The 26,885-nt window shown below is 43.9% G+C and overlaps 1 protein-coding gene across 3 annotated transcripts in view; it reads left to right on the top strand.

The window, feature by feature from the left end:
- Positions 1–26,885, top strand: part of GULP1 (GULP PTB domain containing engulfment adaptor 1) — a 366,994-nt gene that overhangs the window by 44,109 nt on the left and 296,000 nt on the right. The window contains exon 1 of one of the 3 annotated variants that reach the window (XM_088466948.1): positions 24,180–24,206. The exons of the other annotated variants lie outside the window; for them this stretch is intronic. The gene's annotated coding sequence lies outside the window, so the exon portion shown is untranslated. Of the gene's footprint in view, positions 1–24,179; positions 24,207–26,885 lie in introns of those variants that run through there. 3 annotated transcript variants of the gene reach the window in all.

Below are 26,885 nucleotides of genomic sequence, written 5' to 3'. Positions count from 1 at the left end.
CTGCAGATTAAAGTGGTATGCAGCATGCCTATATTCTGTATGCGGCTGTGGGTGTATATGCAAGTGACATAGTATTTTGCATGCAGATGTGTGGACTCATCTGTACCTGTGGAACCTTTCCTTGGCCTTCCTTGGCCTTATGCAATCAACACTCCACTGGAGATCCACTGCTCGGTGCCTTCCAGAGATCCTAATATGTTGTGCTTGACTTGTTGGAAAGAGGGGACCCTCAGCTGCCTCAGCTCCAATTTTGGTGAATTGATGTGCTCACTAGGCAAAACTGCAATGGTGACAAGCCAGGAAAGTAAAATTTTAATGACCAATGGTCATTGGTCGAGGGTGGTCATGGTTGGCTCTCTCTAGCGCTGCAGGGTGAGGGTGCAAAAGCTTTTGGGAGTGATATTGGAAAACTGAGACCCTGCCCTACAAAGGATCCACTAGGCCTGGATCGATTCTGGGCCAAGCCTTTGGGCCTACCTTCTCCCCGGGGGCTCCATGGGGAGAAGGTAGGCCAGTCTTCTGAATACATGCAAAGCCCTTCCTGTGCCCTCTGGAGCACTTCTCCATGGAAGAACCCTGACTCTACCGATGTCACCACATTTGGTGCCTTCTAGGAGGGCTAAAACATTGGAAAATGGGGATCTCAGCTGTTTTCACCCCAGTTTTGGCGAATTTAGGACCCCACCCCCTGGAGATATTACCATTTGAAATTGTCTCACCGAGCAGTGCTAGAGCGCTGCTTGCTGGGTACTGTAAGTGAATATCACCTCTAGGTAGATATCTAAGGGATGGGAGGACTAAAGGAGATCATGTGAGGGGTCCAATGGCTGGAACCCTCCAGAGGATCCCTTTCAGACAGCAACTGATCTCTGGAGGTCCTGTTTTCAGGATATTAAGCTATTTTAACCTTAGTTCCTCCTTTTGCAATATCTAATTTATTTGCAAACATTTTCCAGTATATGTCATACATGCATAGAAAGTATAGTATTACTTTTTCCTCATTTGATAACTTTTGTAAAAACTGGACCTTTGCATCTCTCTCCTTTTTAATGACAAGAGTGATGAATACTTCTTTCATTTCTTCATTAACTGTTCTTTAGGCATGAAATAGTCAGAAAAACGCCTTTCCTCAAAACTTAAATCCAGAGATGCTTCATTGATATTTTTTTCACAGCTCTCAAAAGTCTCATTACTGGCCTCCTTTACTTTGATACTAGATACTGTACCTTGTTTTCTCAAAAAAGACAGTTTTGTTTCCGATGACCAGAGGTTCCTGTTCACTTTTTTAAAAAGTTTTGGGTATCTCATAGATTTTGATGTAATCACAATACGAGAAGTCATTAAATTCTCTAAAGTAAAAAGGTTCTGTTGGTGGAATGTACTTATTTCAGGAACAGTTACTTGTTCGTGAAACACAGTTGATGTCATTACGATATCAGAACATTGATTTATGGGTCTGATTCAGAGATGGCGCAATGGCGATATCTACGTAGATTGAGCGATTGTCATTGTGATGCATGTAAAGTTGCACTACACACGCGCAAAGAGTTAATTGCTATTCCGCTCATAGTGTTCACTCTAGATCCGGTGCCAGGCAGGGTGCCGGACCTAAAAAGAATACTGAAGCTCGCCCGAAAAGGAGCATGGCCACGAGGAAAGGGGTGTGTCTTTCAAACGCATCCCATTATCATCACTCTTGGGGGCGTGCCCGGCACTTACAGACATGCTAGGCTGACTCCAAGCTCTCCTCCCATGTACACAGCATCTATTCATCGGCAGTGATCGCTGTACTACTATATTTCCCACCCGCAGAACACTGCGTCTTGTTTTAGCGGGGCACCACCAAAAGGGTAGGGTGCATTCTGCCCTTTTAAAATCGGACAGGGCGCGGCACCCCGCTTAAACAGCCTAGCGGGTATGCAACGCTTGCACAGATTATTCACTCGAAAAGTGAGTAGCAAGTACAGTACTGTAGTAAACATTAGGGGGAGGTAACTAGGGATGTGCGCCGGACCATTTTTGCCGGATTTGGATTTGGTTCTAATTCGTCGTCCGGCTTTGGATTTGGATTTGGATTTTTTTACAAAAATTTACAAAAAAAGCTAAAATCACATAAATTGTTCTTTTTTTTCTTCCTAGAGTATTATTAACCTCAATAACATTAATTTCCTGTCAATTTATACCATATCACAGCTTATAATATTGTTTTCAACATTATTGGCCAAAGGTTGCAGTGAGCTGACTAGTTACTAAGCGACAAAGCAGCGGCACAACGACACAGACACCACAGTATAAAGCACATCTATGACACATTGCCACACAGCAGTGGCAGAAATGAAAAGTAGTGCACCCACCCAGTGGGGTACGGCCAGCAGAATCAAAGTACTTGTTTACATAGTGGGCTACGGCCCAAGGAGTCACAGTGCACAATCTTATTCACATTACACCGCACATAGGGCCTGATTCACATTACACCATAAAGTAGTGTCTCTTATTTATGTTACGACACACAGTAGTGCCCCTTTTACACAATGCCCACAGTAGTGCCCCTTTTACACAATGCCCACAGTAGTGCCCCTTTTACACAATGCCCACAGTAGCGGTGTCCCTTACACAATGCCCCCAGTAGTAGGGTCCTCTATGCAGTGCCCCCAGTAGAATGCCCCCCAGTAGTATGCCCCCCATTAGCAGGCCCCCCCAGTAGTATGCCCCCCATTAGCATGCCACCCAGTAGTATGCCCCCCATTAGCAGGCCCCCCAGTAGTATGGCCCCCCAGTAGTATGCCCCCCCCAGTAGTATGCCCCCCTCAGTAGTAGGCTGCCCCAGTAGCAGCCCCCCCCAGTAGTAGGCTGCCCCAGTAATAGCCCCCCTGTAGTATGCCCCCCCTGTAGTATGGCCCCCCCAGTAGTATGCCCCCCTCAGTAGTAGTAAGCCCCCCCAGTAGTATGCCCCCCCAGTAGTATGGCCCCCCCAGTAGCAGGCCCCTCAGTAGTATGGCCCCCTCAGTAGTAGGCTGCCCCAGTAGCAGCCCCCCCCCCAGTAGTAGGCTGCCCCAGTAATAGCCCCCCTGTAGTATGCCCCCCCCTGTAGTATGGCCCCCCCAGTAGTATGCCCCCCTCAGTAGTAGTAAGCCCCCCCAGTAGTATGCCCCCCCAGTAGTATGGCCCCCCCAGTAGCAGGCCCCTCCGTAGTATGGCCCCCCAGTAGCAGACCCTCCCAGTAGTATAGCCCCCCCCCAGTAGCAGACCCCCCAGTAGTATAGCCCCCCCAGTAGCAGACCCCCCAGTAGTATAGCCCCCCCCAGTAGCAGGCCCCCCCAGTAACAGACCCCCCCAGTAGCAGACCCCCCACCCCAGTAGCGCCCCCGGCCCTTGCATAAGTAAAAAAAAAAAAAACTTACCTGAATCCCCGCTCCCGCGCTGTCCGCTCTGCTGTCACACGCTGAGGAGGGAGCCGGAAGACGGAGCTCATGTGTGAGCTCCAGCCGGTTCCCTCCGTACAGCAGCCAATGAGAGTCTGTGTGACTCTCATTGGCTGCTGTAACAAACACACAGCTGCCGCTGGCGGCTGTTTGTTGGTGTCTGTGTAGGGCAGAGCGCTATCACAGCGCTCTGCCCTACACAATAGGAGCCCTGATGTCGGATTCTCTAGTGAGAATCCGACATCAGGCGGCCGCCGTTCGGCCCCGAACGGGGATCCGAGTCAGACGGTGAACACCCGAACAGGGTGGACTCGGATCCCCAATGTTCGGAGCGGTTCGGATTCCACATAATCCGAACCGCTCATCTCTAGAGGTAACGGGGGGTGGTTAGAAAAACACAGGCGTGTCGGGCCATTTAAATGTTGTTTTCAGGGAGTGCATAAATTAGCCACTGTGTCCTTACTCACTGCAGGAGAGCCCTCTGTGTGTCTGGAGACCGCTGTGTCCTTGCTGGCAGCAGGAGAGCCCTCTGTGTGTCTGGAGACCGCTGTGTCCTTGCTGGCAGCAGGAGAGCCCTCTGTGTGTCTGGAGACCACTGTGTCCTTGCTGGTAGCAGGAGAGCCCTCTGTGTGTCTGGAGACCACTGTGTCCTTGCTGGCAGCAGGAGAGCCCTCTGTGTGTCTGGAGACCGCAGTGTCTGAGGCAGCTTAGACTCACTCAGAAGGCTGATGGCCGCCTGATCTGCGTTCAATGTTTCCGATGTTTCTGGTTTTGTACATGTGCAGCGGATATACAATGCTTTCAGTGGGCGTCTCTAAGCACTGGGCTTTCTTCTGACTTTCTTCTACTCCTTACTTCCCACAAGGGCACCTAACACGTGACTGCTGACTCCCTGCTGCTTATTGTGAGTGATTTAATCGCTAATGCCGCAATGTATATAAACAATGTCCTTGTCCTGCACTGTAATGTACTGTAAGTTTCTTGTTTCTTGTTCACTTATTACTGTAGTTTATGTACTGTGTAAGGCGCTGCGGAACACTTGTGGCTCCACATAAATAAAGGATAATAACAATTAGCAAATGTTCACAACTGTAATCTGTGAGAGATCGCAGTTGTAATTAAATTAGTGTCCATCTCTAAATCAGACCCATATGGGCAGTATTCAATTAGGGAGCGAAAAGTCTGTGCTGGACTTTTCGCTCCACATCGGAGGTTTTGCAGGGATAAAGTATCGGGCTTTATCCCCGCATTCAGTTAGGGACCAGCGAAAACGGGACCCAGCGGAAAGGTAAGTATTGAAAAACATTGGGGAATTTTCGGGAATTCATCCTGGGACCCCCCTAATGATGTCCAGACATGGGGGATCATTGTGGGTACCCCCGTTTTTGCCCGCTGAAGGTAATTAGGGTTTTTAAATAGCCGCGGCAGGTGCTTTTTTGCGGCTCTGAAGAAGTGATGAAGTATAGCACTTAGGTTTTTTTTTTTGCAAAAAAAAAATATGCCCATCAAATTTGGGGTACATGAAAATGGGTGCAAGCATATTTTTAAGTCCCTAAAGTGCATTTTTAAAATTCCTCAAAAATGTTCCTGCCGCTACTACCCGTATTCTGCAAAACACCTGCCGCATACATGGGGACCCCCCCTGAATCAATTGCGCTACTTTAAAACTTTGTTCCCCTATTTTTTTTTTTTACCCCAAAAATCAAGTAAATTTTTTGGGGTGTCCGTATTTTTGGGCCGGGTCATTAGTACACACTTCCTTGGATCTGCGAAGCCACCGATGGGCGTCTCAGTTTAGTTCCAGGCGGGACAGCAGCTGTGATATTGGATCAGTGTACATCTCTGCATCACTGTGTATAGAGCAACACTAATAGCTATTTCATCTCATTCTGCTATTTCCAATTAACGGCTGAATTTGAGAATGAATTGTTTTTGGAAAGCTACATGTTACATTACGGCTTTGCATTTGCTATCTACATCGTCACGTTCTAGTGCACGGTGCAGGTCATCTAACACGACAGCTTTATATTTGGTTTGCGTAATACATTGCTGGTAATTTAAAGATTTCTTTCCTGACCTAATCAATATAAAATACATTTTACCATGTTTGTTGTCTAGGTCAGCGAGTGCTTGAATTTCTCTACAGTCATTAATTTTAGTACATGACACTGCAGATAGTGTCATTTTTGTAACAATTAAATGGCTACATTTCTAACAAATTTCACTTAATTCATGTATACAGGGTATAGTAATATTGTATGGTCAGCTCTCACCTTAATACCACTAGCTGCTACCCCCGGGGGAGGCAATCGGGAAGCCAACATGCCTATTTACCGGCAGCCGGCTTCCCGACTGTCTTATCCCGGCAAGGGTGAAATGCCGGGCGTCTAGATGTAGACGCCCGGCATTTCCCGGACGCCGGGAGACCGGCGCCCGGCATCACGATCATAGTGGACAGCCGCGGGGGGGGGGAGGGTTAGGTTTAGGGCTCCCGGGGGGGACTTAGGGTTAGGCACCCCCCCGGGAGGGTTAGGGTTAGCCTAGGGGGAGGGAGGGTTAGGGTTAGGCACCCCCGGGGGGGAATTAGGGTTAGGCACCCCCCCGGGGGACTTAGGTTTAGGCAGCGGGGAAGGGGATGGTTAGGGTTAGGTACTTAGAGGGGGATTAGGGTTAGGCACCCCTAAGGAGGGTTAGGGTTAGGGGGGTTAGGTTAGGTTAGTGGATACTTACCTATCCACGATCGGGATTTCCAGCGCTGTCGGGCTTCTGCTACGTCGCACTCTGCTCCTGTCGGGCTGCCGCTGACGGGAATCGGCCGCCGGTATTTCATACCAATTCCACCCCCGGGGGTGTCCTCACCTCCTTGGCATAGAAAACAAAGTAAACTAGATGTTGTTTAGATAAATATTAGTTGTACTATAGTATATGAATGGTGTCTTCTAATATTATGTATATTATGCCTGGATAGGTTCTGTGGTGTGCATGGTAGTTATGATTTTTGTAATGATACTATCAATACTCAATCTGGCGATCGCAGATACCAAAGTCTAGGGTTAAGCTGTAGGGTGGGTGTTCTGCAAGTTCACTTTTGGAGGTGTTCCGTATGTGAGCAGTCCTAGTTCTTTTTAGTCCTTATAGTCAGGTGGTCAAACACTGTAGGCAGAATGTTGGTATATGGTGCTCCTACATTGTCCTTAAGTGCATGGAATGTTGTAATCCCCTTACTTGCATTGTTCCCAGTAGGATCTGGATAGGATGTCGATCTCTGTCTCACACATCAGCACTAATAATTGATGCAGTATCAGGGTGGGGTGGAATAATTTGTGCATATATTAAGTAAGATGGAATGTACTTATCAGAAGTTGTCTGCTAGTCCACTTCGTCCTTGTCATCTGCCCTCTGGAGGCTTGTGGTGTGCAGGTGAGGGGTATTTAACTATGCATTTGATGACATGATCCATGGTATATATAAAATACCTTTTATTTAATATACAACAGGAAACCAAAAGGTTAAATGCATAAATTTACTGCAATAGCGACCCTCTGCCACAGGGCTGCCATCAGAAGTTGTGGGGCCCGGAACTTACAAAATAGGCAAAGCCCCCCTCTCAGTGTTTCTGCAACTCCAACCCCACAGTGTCCCACTCAGCACCCCTTCTCTCTCTCTCTCTAGACAGCACCCCTTCTATCTCTCTCTCTAGACCGCACCCCTTCTCTCTCTCTCTAGACAGCACCCCTTCTCTCTCTCTCTCTAGACAGCACCCCTTCTCTCTCTCTCTCTAGACAGCACCCCTTCTGTCTCTCTTGCCAGCACCCCTCCTGTCTCTCCAGCCAGCCCCTGCATCCAGCCCCATACAGCCCACAGACACTTACCTTCTCCTGTATCTTCTGGATGCTCCTCTTCACGTTGTGGGCAGTTCCTCTGTTGGTGGTGCAGCGCGTGTGATGTCATGACGTCACGTGCGCCTTGTCTCTATAACAAAAAAAAAAAACTTTATTGTGCCAGACAGTCACAATAACCCCTCCCACATTTCTCTCTCAGTGACCCCCCCTACATTCCCCTCTCTCTAAGCGATCCACGCACATTCCCCCCTGTCTCAATGACCCCATACTTTCTCCTCTCTGTCTCAATGATCCCCTCCAGATTCTCCTCTCTCTCTCAGCGATCCCCCCACATTCCCTCAGCGATCCCCTCCACATTCCCCTCTCTCTCTCTCTCTCAGTGATCCCCCCACATTCCCCCCTCTCTCTCAGCGATCCCCTCCACTTTGCCCTCTCTCTCTCTCAGCGATCCCCTCCACATTGCCCTCTCTCTCTCTCTCAGCGATCCCCCCACATTCCCCTCTCTTTCTCTCAGCGATCCCCCCACATTCCCCTCTCTCTCTCTCAGCATTTCCTTCTCTCACAGCGATACCCCCACACACACACATTCCCCTCTGCCTGTCAGTGACCCCCACACACAAACATTCCCCTCTGTCTGCCAGTGACATCCCCTATACACACACACTCCATTCTGTCTGTCAGTGCCCCCGCCCCCCTCTGCCTGCCAGTGAACCCCCACAAACACACACACTTTCCTCTGACTACCAGTGAAATCCCCCATACACACAAACACTCCCCTCTGCCTGCCAGTGACACCCCTCACACACACATTTCCTTTTGTTGTTCTGTGCTGCCATCCTCCATTTACCTCTATCTCAGTGGCTGTGGAGTCCTCACTGCAGCTGCTGCCTGTTGCAAGGGAGAGTTCCCTGTGGCATCCGTGTAGCAGAGTGTGCTGGGGAGGAAAGCGTGCAGTGATCACAGCTCAGGCATATGCCGATCTGGCTGCTCTGAGCTCATGGTAAGGTGGCTGGTCCAGGGGAGGGGATACCGGGAAGTATAGCTCTCAGGTTACAGCTACTGAAGGGAACTTTCTGCAAATCTGACAGCTGTCAGTTACGGCTGCCCAGCGCTGCGGATCTTCAGTCAGGATCCGGTATGCACCGGGGTCCATGTTGCATCGCCGGTAAGATTGTCTCTGTGCAGGCCCCCCTCTCTGGCCGGGCCCGGGACACCAGACCAGGCAGTCTCCACCAGATGGCGTCTCTGCTCTGCCACATTGTAATGCTCCCAGTTCATATAGTTTTATGCCACAGTTCACATTATGCCCCAGTTCAGTTTGCTTTATAATACACACTACCACAGCTCACATTATGCAACAGTGCCCCAGTTCACATTATACCACACTGTGCTCCAAGATCACTTTATAACACACAGAGCCCCAATTCACATAAATGTACATGGTGCACCAGTTCATGTTATGCCACAGTGTCTCTAGTTCACAATATTTCACATGTTAATGCCCAAGTTCACATTGTGCAACAGTGTCACCAGTTCACATTACTCCACACATTGCCCACAGTTCACATTATGCCACATAGTACCCTACTTCACATTATGTCACACAATGCCCCAGTTCACATTATGCCACAAATTGCCCACAGTTCACATTATACCATAGTGCTCCCAGTTCACATTGTGCCACAGGTCACATTATGCCATACAGTGTTACCAGTACACAGTATTACACACAGTAATGGCCCCAGACTGCTGATCTTCTGCTTGCAGCAAGTTGAATACCAAATGATCATAATGAGACACCTTTGCCACAGTTCTCTTAGTTCACTTTATGCTATACTCTGCACCAGTTCACAATATGCAACAGTGCCTCCATTTTATATTATGCCACAGTGGAGCAATTCATATTATACCACAATGTCTCTTGTTCACATTATTCCAAATGGTAATGCCCCTAGTTCACATTAGTGCCTCAGTTAACATTATGCTAAACAGTGGCCCAGTTCACATTATGCCACACAGTTCACATTATACCACAGTGCTTCCAGTTCACTTTATGCTATACACTGCCCCAGCTCACATTATGCTACAGTGCTCCCAGCTCACATTATGCTACAGTGCTCCCAGTTCACATTGTGTCACAGCTCACATTATGCCACTGTGTCCCCAGTTCAAATTGTTCCACAGTAATGCCCCCAGCTCACATTATGCAATAGCCCCCCTTCACATTATACCACAGTGCTCCCAGTTCACTTTATGCTACGCACTGCCCCAGCTCACATTATGCTACAGTGCTCCCAGTTCACATTGTGTCACAGCTCACATTATGCCACTGTGTCCCCAGTTCAAATTGTTCCACAGTAATGCCCCCAGCTCACATTATGCAATAGCCCCCCTTCACATTATACCACAGTGCTCCCAGTTCACTTTATGCTACGCACTGCCCCAGCTCACATTATGCTACAGTGCTCCCAGTTCACTTTATTCTATGCACTGCGCCAGCTCACATTATTCTACAGTGCTCCCAGTTCACATTGTGTCACAGCTCACATTATGCCACTGTGTCCCCAGTTCAAATTGTTCCACAGTAATGCCCCCAGCTCACATTATGCAACAGCCCCCCTTCACATTATGACACATTGTTGGACATGTCTGATGTATACATGTTTTAAATGACTAAAGATCTTAAATGGTTGATCTACCTGGAAATTGTACTGCACAATCCTACAATCATGGTTTGTATATCAGTTATAATTACCTAACCTTTGGTTCTAGCTCTAACTACAATGACTGACAACCAAATTCCCAGGACCCAACAACATAAAAACCATTTCATGGGTTATCCCGTCCTTGACTTCTGAAAGTATGTTTTAAAGTTTAATGCAGGATAGATAAGCAATGTTGTGCTGTATTTATACCATATTAGTTTTAACCCATGTATTCTGGTCAGAAATAGAATTTGAAGAGAACATCCTACTGTATACTGTACAAAGAAAATATTTGGAATGTGAAGCAGTTAATCTTATTGGCTATTGTCATAGAGCAAAACGGATGCTGTCTGGGTTTCTGCCAAGCAAAAGCTAATTGTTATTGCATATGTACCTGAGATTTCTACTTACTTAGAAGGATGTCTATGTTTCTGTGGGGTCTGTTTACTAAGCAGTGTTAGGAGACAGAGTGAAAAGTGATAAGGTGCCAGCCAATCAGCTCCCAACACAGCCTGTGAGATGACAGTTGGAAGCTGATTGGCTGGCACCTTATCACTTTCTTAACACTTTTCACTCTGTCTCCTAACACTGCTTAGTAAATAGACCCCTATGTTTCTATGTAGCTGCTGCCTAGCCCAGGGACTAAATAAGTAGGTCTCTGGACTTCCTGCCAAAGTAAAGAACTGAGCATTTCGCTACAGTATAATTTGAAACACTATGCCGCCAGTCTTCTGCACGGTCTGTCAGGCAGATCTGTCATGCTGCTGTTTGTTAAGAAGGAATGTAAGAAGTGAATGGTAAAGGTTATCCCATCAAGGGTTATGGAAGTACCAGGATTCACACTAATAATATATCCAGCACAAAGAAGAACTTATGTGAACCCTCCCAAGTGCAGATTTTAGTCTTTGCAGTCGCACAGTTTATAGCCGTGCCCATGACAGTAGTACCTTTCTCCAGGATTATCATAGATTGACATCTGGTTCCGACAAGCCTCTAGGGCATCCAGGTCAAGAACATGGGATTAATGTGCACACTTGCCTATTGTCCCGGGAGGTGCGGGAGGCTCACAATTTTTTCAGGCAGTCCTCCATACCCCCTGAAGAGTGGCCAGATCTCCCGCATACCGCCCACTTCCTATGATTGGGAGATGATACCACCGGGAATAGCGGTCATGAAGGAGGGGACGGGACTAAAATGACATAATCGCATCACTTTAGCCCCTCCCCATGGACCGGCGAAAAAGTAGGAAAATATGTCCATAGCCAGAAAGCTAGAAAGAAAAGAAAGTAAAAAAAAAAAAAACATCTATTCCAACCTGGCTTTCATAAATTCATGGGTACCGACATTTGAAAAAGGAGAGTCCCTTCTTGGAAATGATGTGCCCTCTTTTAGCAATTGTCTGGACACCAGACAATATTACATTACTATGGAAAAACATGTATTCCATATATGGCCGGGATGTCTCTATGGGGTCTATTTACTAAGTAGTGTTAGGAGACAGAGTGAAAGTGATAAGATAGCGATTAGGTGCCAGTCAATCAGCTCCCAACTGTCATCTCACAGGCTGTGTTTGAAAAATGACAGTTGGGAGCTGATTGGCTGGCACCTTATCACTTTCTTATCACTTTTCACTCTGTCTCCTAACACGGCTTAGTAAATAGACCCCTCTGTTCCTATAAGCACCATAATTGCACTTGTTGCCATTGGGGCACCCAGATTTGAAAAAGGGGAGTCCTTGGGACAGTACTTATGATCAACAGACAATAAAAAGATAATAATTGGCATTCTACAGATGGGGAAGGGCTGCTGGGGGAGAGAGGGGGGGCATATTGTGCCCTATCTACCCGATAGTGGCCAAAACACACGTCCCCTCTAGTATTTTTTTGGTGATCACCAGATAATGACAAAAAGAGTGAACAAAAAATATATATTATTTTGCTAATGCAGTGTTCTGTCTCTGTAATGCCAGTTACAGACATGGCCAATAGCATAATAGGAAAGATGGGATTAGAAACACAGTGACATAGAATGGAAGCACTTTTGCCCAAATGAAGTCAGTGTTACCCAAGATGATGTTACAGAGAATTGATGTAAAGAAGAAACACTATAAAGTACAGTCAGGTGCATAAATATTGGGACATTGACAGAATTCTCATATTTTGGCCTCTATTCACCACCACAATGGCTTTGAAATGAAACAAACAAGATGTGCTTTACCTGCAGACTTTCAGATTTAATTTGAGGGTAATTACATCCAAATCAGGTGAACGGTGTAGGAATTACAACGGTTTCTATATGTGCCTCCCACTTTATAAGGGGCCAAAAGTAATGGGACAAACTAAACAATCCTAAATCTAACTTTCACTTTTTAATACTTTGTTGCCACTCCTTTGCAGGCAATTACAGCCTGAAGTCTGGAACGCATAGACATCACCAGACGCTGGGTTTCATCCCTGGTGATGCTTTGCCAGGCCTCTACTGCAAATGTCTTCAGTTCCTGCTTGTTCTTGGGGCATTTTCCCTTCAGTTTTGTGTTCATCAAGTGAAATGCATGCTCAATCGGATTCAGGTCAGGGGATTGACTTGGCCATTTCATAACATTCCGCTTTTTAGCCTTTTAAAACTCTTTGGTTGCTTTTGCAGTATGCTTCGGGTCATTGTCCATCTGCACTGTGAAGCGCCGTCCAATGAGTTCTGAAGCATTTGACTGAATATGAGCATATAATATTACCCGAAACACTTCATAATTCATTCTGCTGCTTTTGTCAGCAGTCACATCATCAATAAATACAAGGGAACCAGTTCCATTGGCAGCCATACATGCCCACGCCATGACACTACCACCACCATGCTTCACTGATGAGGTGGTATGTTTTGGATCATGAGCAGTTCCTTTCCTTCTCCATACTCTTCTCTTCCCATCACTCTAGTACAAGTTGATCTTTGTCTCATCTGTCCATAGGATGTTGTTCCAGAAATGTAATGGCTTTTTTAGATGTTGTTTGGCAAACTCTAATCTGGTCTTCCTGTTTTTGTGGCTCACCAATGGTTTACATCTTGTGGTGAACCTTCTATATTCACTCTTGTGAAGTCTTCTCTTGATTGTTGACTTTGACACATATACACCTACCTCCTGGAGAGTGTTCTTGATTTGGCCAACTGTTGTGAAGGGGTTATTCTTTACCAGGGAAATAATTCTTCTATCATCCACCACAGTTATTTTCCGTGGTCTTCCAGGTCTTTAGGTGTTGCTGAGCTCTCCGGTGCGTTCTTTCTTTTTAAGAATGTTCCAAACAGTTGATTTTGCCACACCTAATGTTTTTGCTATCTCTCTGATGGGTTTATTTTGATTTTTCAGCCTAATGATCGCTTGCTTCACTGATAGTGACAGCTCTTTGGATCTCATATTGAGAGTCGACAGCAACTGATTCCAAATGCAAATGTCACACCTAGAATCAACTACAGACCTTTTACCTGCTTAATTGATAATGAAATAACGAGGGAATAGCCCACACCTGTCCATGAAATAGCTTTTGAGTTGATAGTCCCATTACTTTTGGCCCCTTAAAAAGTGGGAGGCACATATAGAAACCGTTGTAATTTCTGCAGTTAAATCACATCTTGTTTGTTTCATTTCAAAGCCATTGTGGTGGTGAATAGAGGCCAAAATATGAAAATTCTATAAATGTCCCAATATTTATGCACCTGACTGTATATGGAATCAATATGTAATACCAACACGAGAAGCCTGACAGCAGGAGATCCCCATGCCAGCTGGTAAGTACCCTAACCCTCCCTGCTCCCCCCTTATCCCTAACCCTCCCTTAGGGGTGCCTAACCCTAAAACTCCTGGGGTGGTGCCTAACCCTAAATCCCCCCAGGGGTGCCTACACCTAACCCCCCCTTCTCGCATCATAAACCTAACCCTCCCGGGGGGGTGTGTGCCTAAATCTAACCCACCTAGAGGTGTCTAACCCTAACCTCCCTCCCCCAAATCTAACCCTAACCCCACTACACTCCCTAAACCTAACCCTCTTCCCCTCGCGCGACCAACACTAAGGACGCCCCGGACTTACCTCGTTCGGCGTTCCGGCGTCAGGATTCAGATAGGCGTCAGTATTTTGACGTCTATGCTTCTCGTGTCAGGATATAGACCGGCGGCATTTAGTTCGTTGGTCTATAAACTGCATCCCAAAGTATATGCCTCTTAATATATTCCTTGTTTTCAGAATACTATAGCCTGTCTTTCATATTGCTCAGTTTATTCGAATCTTTGCTGCAGGATGGTAGCAATCCCACATTTTCACATGTACTCCTTTAGCTCATATATCCCCTGCTGTCAGAATTGGTCATAAAACTGATCAATCTGTTATCATGATTTACACACTTGCAGCGGCTCCTCTGGGCTCCCTTGTACCCATTTTAGGTTGCAAAAAATGAATCTCAGTAGAACTGGTGTTTGTGTGCTCAGCACTTTAGTTCTCAATATCATAATTTCTTCCTAATGTACATTATCTACATACTGTAGGGTTTTCTCTACAATTGCGACACACAATGCAGAAGAATATTTTGCGAAGTTGAATATTTGTCACAATGTGCAATAAAAAAACAAAGTTGTAGTATGATCCTTGAATGATGATGAATAGGTCTCTCTTTTTTGATCAAAGACCTTGGTGTAAAATTACTAAGAATTGTGTTGGTCCGAGATTGCAATCACGGGGATAAATTGCCATTTTTCCAAACACGAGAATTTACTATAAAAAAGAGGGGGTATTTTCTGTATCTTTAGAGGTGACCATGGCCAAGTTAAAATTCACCCGAAAATACAACTAGAAATGACTACACCATTGTCTGAACAGGGCAGTACTTTCCATAGACAGGAATACAACACGGTAATTTACCAAAAATCGTGATTATAATCACGGGTGTAATAAAGGCAAACCTGGTGTAAAAATAGAACTTACAAATAGACCCCCTCCTGAGCAGTGTGTCTAGCAGAAACATACACAGATCAGTGTAAAAATTGTTAATTAAATGTTTTTGTTTTTTTTAAAAAGCCCCGGGCTCCTAAGCCAATCCTGATTCCAAAAATACAGGGGAAAAAATGTGTAGGGTTTCCCCGTATTTTAGGAACCAGCACTGGGCTCCCAGAGCAAGTCGTGGTTTTAAAAATAGGGGGGCAAATGTTGTGGCGTTCCCCCTATTTTTAGAACCAGCACCGGACTCAAATCTAGCCGGGGTGTAATGCCACAGCCAGGGGACCCTTTCACCAGGTCTCTCCGGCCAAAGCATTAACATCCCAAGCTACACAACCCAAGCTGGGGATCTCAGGGGATGTGGAGACCCCCCCCCAATAAAGGGGTCCACCCTCTCCTGAGAACCCCAGGCTTACGCTGAAGCTTGGGGATCTTCACTGCACCCCTGGCCGGTGGGTGCAGGGGTAATAGTGTGAAATATAGATTGGTGCTATTGTTTTTTACAGTGGAACTACAGATGCCAGCATGCCTGCTCTTTGGCACTTGTGGCCGGCACCCATACCCGCACTGTAAAAAAAAAAAAAAAGACAGTACACACACACCGTAGAAATTATAACTTTATTACATACCTAACACACTCACGCATACTTACCTTCTGCCAGATGTTCGGTCCCCTTCTCCAAGTAGAATTCCCACGGTTTTCCTATGAATAAAAAATCCAATGCTCACCTACCTCCTGGCGTTGCTCTGTCCCCCTCTCCAGTAGTCTCCTTTGGTCTTGTAAAAACACTTTTTCCCGAGCCATCGGACATGTAGAGATGCATGTGTTAACACATGCATATCTACCCCGGTTAATGATACATACCACGTGGTTTCTGTCATTAGCCGGGCCTACCAGCCAATCAGAGGCCGCTCTCCAGTTAGTTGCCGCTGATTTGCTGTGACCAGTTGCGGCTCCAGAGGTGGGGCTGCACTACAGTCTAAAATTCAAATAGGGGAGCCACACCAACTGCCAGTGAGTCCCGGCTGGAGATTTTTGGCAGCGTTTGAAAGGGCAATTGGTGTGTTTCCTATATTTGAATTTTGGGCTGTGCTGCAGCACCACCTCTGGAGCCACCGCTGGCTGTGACCCTCGTGGCTGTCAATCAACAGCCACGATCCTGGTAAACACCGGAGCTTGGTAAACTCCCGAATATATTTTAATAGATAACTCCCAATTCTGATTGTTCCTAAATGTGTTTAAAAACGGACAGACACGGGGCAAACACGGAGCTTAGTAAATTTACCCCTTTGTGCTGTGTTTATTGGACACATAACTTTGTACTAAACTTATATGTAATAATACAGTAAAATAAACATATTACTTGCTTGTTATACCACACGTCAGTTAGATTTATCACAAATGAGCCTGTAAGCTCACAAAGCATAGAGTCCTTAGCCTCACGCTGTCCGTAGCCTGACACCTTTTATATATGGCTGTTCTGATCACAGAGTACAATTTATTAATACAATTGAATTCCCTTTCATTTATATCATATTTCTCCCACCTCAGTTATACAGCATCAGCTTGTTTTCTTAATCCATCAGTATTATACAACTAAATAATGACATTATTATTATTATTATTATTATTATTATTATTATTATTATTATAATCATTATTGTTATTATTATTATTATTATTATTATTATTATTATTAGTAGTAGTAGTAGTAGTAGTAGTATTATTATTATTATTGTTGTTATTATTATTATTGTCATTATTATTATTATTATTATTATTATTATTATTATTATTATTATTATTATTATCATCATCATCATTATTATTATTATTATTATTATTATTATTATTATTATAATTATTATTGTTGTTGTTGATAATAATAATAATGATGATAATAATAACAACAACAACAACAATATAATAATAACAACAGTAAAATAATAAAATAATAATAATAATAATAATAATAATAATAATAATATTATTATTATTGCTTCTCAACAGAACATACATAAAAAGTGACATATAAAGCAGACAAAATTGGTGCGACTGTGAAAACAATTGTTAGGACATACTTGCCTACACTCCTGGAACGGCCGTCATCATGGCCCCGCCCCCTGCTGCATAATGCGGGTAGTCTCAGCATTGTGTAACGGGGCTGGGACTCAATGACGTGATTGCACAGTCCTGCCATCTGCTCGATCCCCATAATCATGTCATGCTCTTCTCTACCCCCCTCCCGGAAGAGGCAGCCAGATTGTCAGCAAGTATGTTATAGGGTGGGTCTTGCATGTGATGGCAGTGCTGAGGCAAGAGAAGTGGGTGAGTGGCTATTTGGACAGCAGCGAGGGAGTACTACTGTCTGTATTATAAGTGAGAGTAAGGTTCACCCTACTAAAGAAGTGGGTCTGCCCAGGTGAGCAGAGAAACTCCAGAGTTGGGAACAAGCACAGGAAAAACAATGTAAACAGGAGCAAGAGGTGCTTATCAGGGTGTCCGAATAGTAGATTGACAATAAAAAGGTTGACAGTCAATACAATACGTTGACACTAAATGGTCGACATGGAATAGGCCGACAGGGACAAAAGGTTCATCAGTGCAAAACTTTGACAGGTTTAAAAGATCGACAGGTTCAAATGGTTGACACAAAAATGGTGAACACAAAAAAATGGTTGATATGTTTTTTATGTTTTTTTTCAACATGTTTAAGGTTAGGGCTAGGTACTCAGGGTGGGGGTTTGGGTAGGATTAGGATTAAATTACAAAATAAATGTGCAACCAATTTTGTGTTGATCATTTCTGTGTTGACCATATGAACCGGTTGACATTTTGACCCTGTCGACCTATTGCATGCCAACCTTTTTACTGTCGATCTTTTCTAGCACACCCGGTTATCAGGGGAAAGGCAATACACTGGTCTGAGTTGGATGTCAGAATGTCTGATGTTTGAGATGTATTTAGGGGCTCACTTACCTACTCTTTCTTCCTGAGCGAAGGGAGGATCTGGAGAGATCCTGGTGTGAGTGTGGTTCAGCAGATTGCATCATTGTGACACCAGACCTTGCATGGTCACTTCATCCTGCCCCCCACCCCACTCACTGCACTGGAGAAGTGGGTGACATGCAGGAGATTTGCCCACTCTCCCAGGAGCCAGGAGAAATCCACAAATGAATCAGTCTCCTGGGAATTCCATGAGAGTATGTGAAGACAGTGTTGTTGGTGTCTTAGTAGCTGAGTGTGCAGTTTGAATTGGATCCCAGAGGATATAGGGAACCAGTGTAGGGATTGTTCTGTGAGAGAGACCAGTCATGAAGTGGCATTTTGCACAGATTGGTAAGGTGCAGGTCAGAGACAGATGTAAGAGGGCATGAGGGTACATCAAAATGAGGTTTGAGAAGTATGAAGGGGTGTACAGTAGTTGTTGGTGCTTTGTAGGTAACTGTAAGTATTGTGAACTGCATTCTGTAAGACACAGATGAGTCCTCATACACTTAAGTCATGCAGTGCGAGATGGCTGGCACAAGTGCCCGCGCAAGGTAGCATCGTAGTGATGTCTTTTTTCTCTCAAATGTGCATCTTAGTTGCAATCTCAGGTGACAAAAGTGCTTAAAGAGCTAATCTTATATATAAAATTCATTGGTCTGTTTGTTTGTCTGTCTGGCTATGCATTTGGATACCCCTGCACAGATTGAGATGAAAGCAAGATGAGTGGTCCAGTTGGATCCTGGCCTGGTTTTAGGGGGGTTATGGTCCCGGTTGGACCTCCTGTTGGTTTACACTGGGAAGAGCTTTGACCCAGGGAGCCTGTTCTGAGCTTTCCACTGGATGGGTTTGGATGAAAACTTCACAGAGGGGTAGTAATTGGTCTGGGATACCTAAATTAATAATTTGAAGATTTAATACCAGGCAATGCTGGTTACTTCAGCTAGTTTGAAATATAATCTAGAGGATTTAGGGCTCTATTTATTAACATTATTTTTACTAAAATAAAATGAAAAAGGGTGTTTTCACACCCTTTTCACATTATTTTAGTTTCACCTGTAGTTACTATAGGGCAATTGGAGTAGAATTAGTAAAATTCTACTCCAACCCCCAGTATCACTTATTTTTAGTAAAGCAGATCGCATTTCCCATAATTGTAATGGGAAATGTGATCCAACCTAAGTTACTAAAAATAAATTGTAAAAAAATACCGGGGGAAGCCCTGTGATAATAACGCCACCTGGAGGTGGCGTTATCCAGGGTCTCCCCCGGTTACCGGGCTCCCACTCTGCTCTAACGGGGAGAGCAGAGGCGGGAGCCGATACCAGTAATCAGCTATGTGGTCTAAGCAGACCGCAAGTTGATTACTGTAAAAAAAAGAAAAAAAAAATTAAACATTTTTTTTTTTACTTACCTGAATCCAGGGACCGGTGATCGGGCCTCCAGTGATGGCTCCCTCCGGTCAGCTGGTCTCCCACAGTGCACTGGGGCCCGGTCATCAGGTGATCGGGTCCCAGTGCAGTATGGGAGATCACCTGATCGGGAAGCCCGGAGAAGATCACCGGAGGCCAGGAGGATGCAGGTAAGTGTAATGAAGGGGGGGGGGGTCACGGGGGGGAGGGGGGGTCCGCGATTGCGGGGGCGGGGCTTAGCGCCAGGGCTTAGCGTCGGTGGGGGGGGTAGTAGCGGTGGTCGGTCGGCGCATGCAGATGGGATCCGCAGGGACAGAGCTTTATCGCAAGCTCTGTCCCTGCATGGGATTTATAGTAAATCCCTGTGATATTGCCTGAATTCGCAATGCGAATTCACTCGGTAATATCACACTACAATCCGCATTTAATATGCGGATTGTAGTAAATAGAGCCCATAGAGAGATAGTTTAGAAATGTACAGGGAAGATCAGTATTGCAGCACATTTAGGACAGACAGAGGAACAGAAGTTTCACCTTTTCATTTTCTGATACAGTACATGCATTGTGATACACCATAATTTGTAAGTGAATGACATAAATAACTAAAAATTTGTGATAAATTGCATTAATTCAGGACCAATATATTTTGATTGCTCATATGGTCTGTTCTAGTGACTAAGGCATACTTTGAGAAGGATATAATAACGTAACAAATATATCTTTATGACAGTGAAATTTAAATCTTCATAATAACTTCATATATAGTATATACTATGTCTTCAAAATATGATAGCTCTTTAAACTATGGTTAATGATTCAATTAAATGCTAATTGTTCTGCCTTGTTCCTCCAGGAATACAACCATATTAGGGAGCTTTCAGGGCTTTCCATTGTGTGCTGCAAATTATGTAACAATGCAGTTTCATCTTCTTAATTAGTTTTGTAGTGTCACTTGGTAACCAAAAGAGTTTTACTAACCGTTTTTTAATTGACCATACAAAGATAATTCTTGTCACTGCGATGTTATATCAAATCTCCAATATACCAAGCACTTTATATCCCTAGATATGAAACAGATAAAGAAATATATCCATTAAACATTTAAAAATGACAATATTCTTTTTTTTCTAATTGATAAAGTTCTGTCAGGAGCTAAAGTAATGATCTACAATAATTTATTTTGGTGATGTGGTGTCAGTGAGCACTCAAACTCAAATGGGGGGATGAATCAAACCCTCTAAAGAAAACAAGTGGAGAAGTTGCCCATAGTAACCAATCAGCTCCTAGATATAATTTATCAAGTACATTCTAACAAATGATAGCTAGGAGATTGTTTGGTTGCTATGGGTAACTTCTCCTGTCCTATTAGAATGTTTGGTAAATTTTCCCCTTACAGGTATATCTATGAGTTGGTTTGAGCTATAGTCAGGTGCATAAATATTGGGACATTGACAGAATTTTCATATTTTGGCCTCTATTCACAACCACAATGGCTTTGAAATGAAACAAACAAGATGTGCTTTAACTGCAGACTTACAGATTTAATTTGAGGGTAATTACATCCAAATCAGGAGAACGGTGTAGGAATTACAACGGTTTCTATATGTGCCTCACACTTTTTAAGGGGCCAAAAGTAATGGGACAAACTAAACAATCCTAAATCTAACTTTCACTTTGTAATGCTTTGTTGCAAATCCTTTGCAGGCAATTACAGCCTGAAGTCTGGAACGCATAGACATCACCAGACGCTGGGTTTCATCCCTGGTGATGCTCTGCCAGGCCTCTACTGCAAATGTCTTCAGTTCCTGCTTGTTTTTGGGGAATTTTCCCTTCAGTTTTGTCTTCATCAACTGAAATGCATGCTCAATCGGATTCAGGTCAGGGGATTGACTTGGCCATTGCATAACATTCCAGTTTTTAGCCTTAAAAAATTCTTTGGTTGCTTTTGCAGTATTCTTCGGGTCATTGTCCATCTGCACTGTGAAGCGCCGTCCTATGAGTTCTGAAGAATTTGACTTAATATGAGCATATAATATTGCCCGAAACACTTCAGAATTAATTCTGCTGCTTTTGTCAGCAGTCACATCATCAATAAATACAAGGGAAGCAGTTCCATTGGCAGCCATACATGCCCACGCCATGACACTACCACCACCAAGCTTCACTGATGAGGTGGTATGTTTTGGATCATGAGCAGTTCCTTTCCTTCTCCATACTCTTCTCTTCCCATCACTCTGGTACAAGTTGATCTTTGTCTCATCTGTCCATAGGATGTTGTTCCAGAACTGTAATGGCTTTTTTAGATGTTGTTTGGCAAAACTCTAATCTGGTCTTCCTGTTTTTGAGGCTCACCAATGATTTACATCTTGTGGTGAATCCTCTATATTCACTCTTGTGAAGTCTTCTCTTGTTTGTTGACTTTGACACATATACACCTACCTCCTGGAGAGTGTTCTTGATTTGGCCAACTGCTGTGAAGGGTTTTTCTTCACCAGGGAAATAATTCTTCTGTCATCCACCACAGTTGTTTTCCGTGGTCTTCCAGGTAATTTGGTGTTGCTGAGCTCTCCGGTGCATTCTTTAATTTTAAGAATGTTCCAAACAGTTGATTTGACCACACCTAATGTTTTTGCTATCTCTCTGATGGTTTTTATTTTTCAGCCTAATGATGGCTTGCTTCACTGATAGTGACAGCTCTTTGGATCTCATATTGAGAGTCGACAGCAACTGATTCCAAATGCAAATGTCACACCTAGAATCAACTCCAGATCTTTTACCTGCTTAATTGATAACAAAATAATGAGGGAATAGCCCTCACCTGTCCATGAAATAGCTTTGGAGTTGATAGTCCCGTTACTTTTGGCCCCTTAAAAAGTGGGAGGCACATATAGAAACCGTTGTAATTCCTACACCGTTCACCTGATTTGGATGTAATTACCCTCAAATTAAATCTGAAAGTCTGCAGTTAAAGCACATCTTGTTTGTTTCATTTCAAAGCCATTGTGGTGGTGAATAGAGGCCAAAATATGAAAATTCTGTCAATGTCCCAATATTTATGAACCTGACTGTATACTGGAGATGTGCAGCGACCACGGTGTTTTGGTTTTGGATCCGGATTGATTTTCGTGTTTTGGTTTTGTATTCAGATAAAAATCAATAAAAACAGCTAAAATGTCTGAATCCAAAACCCTTGTAGGGTTTTTAAATCCGAGTTCTGAACTGTTAAAAGGAAACCAGATCACAAAAGTAAATCCGAAAATTGACCCATTCCTACTGTGAGCCCCTAAATTCGGGTCTGTTTGGATTTCAGAAATCCAGACCCACACATCTCTAGTCTATGGGGGGTATTCAATTAGGCTGCGAAAAGTCGCAGCCAGACGTCATTTTCGCCTATTTCAATTATACCCGTATTCAATTTCAAAGACTTTTCGCAGGTTCGAAAAGTCTTTGAAAAAAAACTGGGATGACTTTTCACCATGTTTTACATGGCGAAAAAAAGGGCAGAATTGGGATTTAGGGGTGCAGGCTTTAAAAAATAGCCTGCATCCCTGGGAATAACCCCTAAAAACGAACTGTGTCAAAAAAAGTAAAAAAAAAAAAAAATAGGGACACCCCCAAAAAATTATTTTAGTTTTGGGGTAAAAAATAAATAAATGGGGAACAATGTTTAAAAATAGCTAAATAGGTTCAGGGGTATTCTGTAAGTATGCGGCAGGTGTTTTCTAGAATAGGCTATTAGCGGCAGGTGCATTTTTGCAGAATATTTTAAAAATTAGTTTAGGGACTTAAAAATATGCTAGTACCCATTTTCATGTACCCCAAATTTGTCGGGAAAAAACACCTGCCGCGGCTATTTAAAAATGCAGAACACATTCTGCAGGGCTAAACAGGGGTACCCACGGTGATCCCCCATGTCTGGACATCATTAGGGGGGTCCCAGGATGAATTCTCGAAAATTCCCCTATTTTTCCCCATACTTACCTTTCTGCGGGCTCCTGTTTTCGCCGGCTCCAAATTGAATACGGGGATAAAGCGGGCATGCGCCCGATACTTTATCCCTAGAAAAGCTCCGATGTGGAGCGAAAAGTCCAGCACGGACTTTTCGCTCCAATATTGAATACAGGCCTATACCAGAATTTTTTTTAAATATAAAAGATGTTTATACAGTTTGCAGAAAGAGGAAGGTATTACCTGTCACTTACTGATGTTTTACCTTTAACCTAAATGATTACGACAGATTGAGACCTTAAGGTAAGAATACTACTAATATCCTTAACCCTAATAAATAAAGACACAAGAGAAGATTGGCTGTAAAATTGTCATCTTTATTTGAATACTAACTAGTATGGCGACCACATGAAAGTATCAGCATTGACTTGCCCACTGCAAAGTAAACTTCCAACAAGCATTAGATGGGAGCCGCTGTCTCAGTGACATCAAACAAAGGAAAAGAGGTATCCAATTCCCTTACCAATGACACATGATAGACCTACCTAGAAGGGTGGTGTTCACTTATCTCAGTATGGAGAAACTTTATATTAAAGAGGAGCCTACCTGAAACAAAGGCACCAAGGTATCCAGCTCCTATTCCAATGATACTTGCAAGACACACCAAGTAGATTAGTGCCACCTACCCTAATGGGGTGAAACCAGCCTATACCGTGAATTGAAGAGGGGAAGACCTCAACAAATGCAACAAAATGGTCACTGAATTTCCCTTCTTTTCCACCAGCACCAGAAAACCTACCAAAGATGACAAAACAAAAAGGGAGGAAGGGTGGAAAATCCAGGAAACAAAGAGGCTTGAGAACTACTGTTGTCAGGATATAAACCCGAAACCCCACCTTAACTCCTCCTAAGGTAATCACCCTGCCAAACCAGTTAAACAAACAGCCACCACATCTAAACTAAAACCTTCAGTAATTCCCAAACCTGCCCCAGCCTTGGGGTTTAAAGGCTGTCAGGCTTAAAATCAGCCTTCTGTTATCCTTACCACACATACTGTCCCTTAATTGTTGGTGGGAGTTAGTAAGCTTAGGAACCTTGGTGAAGTTATTTATGCCCTAGCTGACCTTTCAGCTGATATGGAAGAATTAAAATGGTCCCATATCCACGTAAGTAAATGGATATTAGGGGTATTTTATGACATATGTGTCTCTGTGTTATGACATGGACTAGAAATCCACTTCTCAACCAAAGGCTTACTGTATACTGTAATGTTGGGCGCACTTTGTATAAAATAAATAACAGAATGAATAAATCCTAAAGGCCTGTACACACTGGATGATATCCATGAACAATATGAGCGATAACTACAATATATCGTTCAACTATATATATTGCAAATGTCCAGTGTGTATGAACTGAACGATGAACGATGTGCGCTCCTCCAGGTCGTTAACAATATTACCAGTCGGCTGTACATGCAGCTCAATCTGGGGATATCGTTAACGATGCCATGCTGCAGAATGCAGCATGGCCCGCTCCCCCCCACGCTGTCATTCATCGTGGCCGGCATCGGCAAGTGTGGATGCACTAACCGATTCCGGCACACCCACGGGGCCCACCGCTGATGACATTGCCCCGTACACACGGGCCTTTAGTCAGCTCTAGTGATAGGGACCTGGCTGGATTGCACTATAGAAGGAGCATGTTATCTATCTACTATAGTAAAAACATCCCTGGAAATGGGAAGAGCAGGGTCTCTACTGAGGGGGACTGGGAGCAAGAACCAGCATCCCCACCCGTATGAGAGGTTACCGGCCCTGTTCTGCAAGTCGGGTATTTACCAGGATTGAGACCACTACAGTGTAAACGTTGCTACTCCCGTTCTCCAAGTATAAAGTAAGGGGTCCGTAGAATTGTAGGGACCATTCCTCATTGTCTTATAGGAGTAAAAAATGCTCATAAACACAAATTTCAAACAGCAATAAAAAGGTATATACTGTACACACTAGGAGAGGAAAAAGACATGTGATAGCAAAGTCTCTATAAACAAGGAAGAGTACAGAGTAATATAGCAGCAATGTATAAACTACTCTACAGCTCCTAAATATACTGTACAATCCTCCAATGTAAACAGCTAAAATAAAAACAATTAAAAATAATACTTTATTAAAACACTGCTGTGAAGTGGAACCAAATGTTCAGATAAAGGACCTTATTCAGAGATTTACGCAATGTCAATATTTACGCAGATCTAGTCATTCGCAAAATGAGTGACAGGTAGTCAGCATTTGGGGGAGGTAACATGGGGGTGGCACAAATATAGCTGATGACATACAAATTGAGGATGCCACAGAGGAAGCGCAGGCGTGTCTGACCATTTAAATGCCGTTCATCGGTGTGCTGCATAAATTAGCCATTGCAATCTCCTGCGCAGCATGAGAGCGCTCTGCGTGTCAAGAGAGACGCTGTGTTTGCGGCTGGTCAGACTTGCCGCATATTCTGCGTGGCTGCCCGATCTGCTTTGATGTCTCAAATGTTTACGCTGGTGCGTGATGTCGGATGAATATGAGGAGGCAGCAGAGGGTGTCCCTATGCTCGGGGAAGCTTTGGAAGCATTAGCTTGTTTTCGCAAATGCGAGCCGTGCAAAATCGCAGCTGCGATTGCATCAGCGTTTATCTCTGAGTCAGGCCGAAAGTTTGATTGATCGAAAAAGTCACCCAAACCCTCGTTCATCACATTATCAAATATGATAGAAAATAATCTTCTGTTTTTTTCTCCTTTTCCTTCTTCCTTCTCCTCCTCCCCTGAAAACATACATATAATACCTCCCCACCCATTCACTACATTCACTGCAATGTAATTAGTGTGGGTTTGTGTGGTGCAGAATTTAGACTGAGCTCAACCGGGACAAGAAAAGTGCTAGAAAGTGCTGTAATAATATAATGGCACTTCCAAATAAAGATTAGTAATAACAATAGTAATAAGAATAATACTCCACACAAGTGTTGGCAAATCTGCACCGAATCCTAAATTCATTTGTGATTGGCTGAAATATGATTTACCCATTTTTATTAACAAACAAATGGTGCACTTAAGGGTAGAATACAAAATGAGCTACTGTGTCAACAAGATCATCCTGCATCCTGCTGCTAGACATTAAATGGATCCATTTTCATATATTATGGAAAATTATGAAAAACCAATGTTACACCCAATACACGCTCTCTGTGACATGTAACTAATAGTGTCCAACTGCAAGGGGTTAATCTCTTCCACCTCTCAGGGGCCTATTCATCAACACTAAAATAACGTTTTTAAGGACATTTTCCTTAAATAACATTATTTTAGTATTCATGATGACACTTAGCACAGGAGATAACACTGATATCTCTTTGCTAAGTCCCCCTGCGTTAATTTCCACACTCCCCATACATTAGTATGGGGATATATGAAATTATGTATTTTCGGAATTTGATGGAGGTACTATCCGCCACTGTGAGGTGGCACATAGCAGGTGAGACTTACCTGCGGTCAGCTGGACAGGTAGCCCGCAGCTCTCTCCGGTGCTCTGGTCCCTCCTCTGGCTCCGG

The sequence above is a fragment of the Taudactylus pleione genome, unplaced genomic scaffold (assembly GCF_031769625.1).
Source record: "Taudactylus pleione unplaced genomic scaffold, aTauple2 ptg000067l, whole genome shotgun sequence".
In the NCBI taxonomy this organism is placed as follows: domain Eukaryota; kingdom Metazoa; phylum Chordata; class Amphibia; order Anura; family Myobatrachidae; genus Taudactylus; species Taudactylus pleione.
Note: the sequence above shows the minus strand (reverse complement) of the source record. Positions and strands in the feature narration are given on the sequence as shown.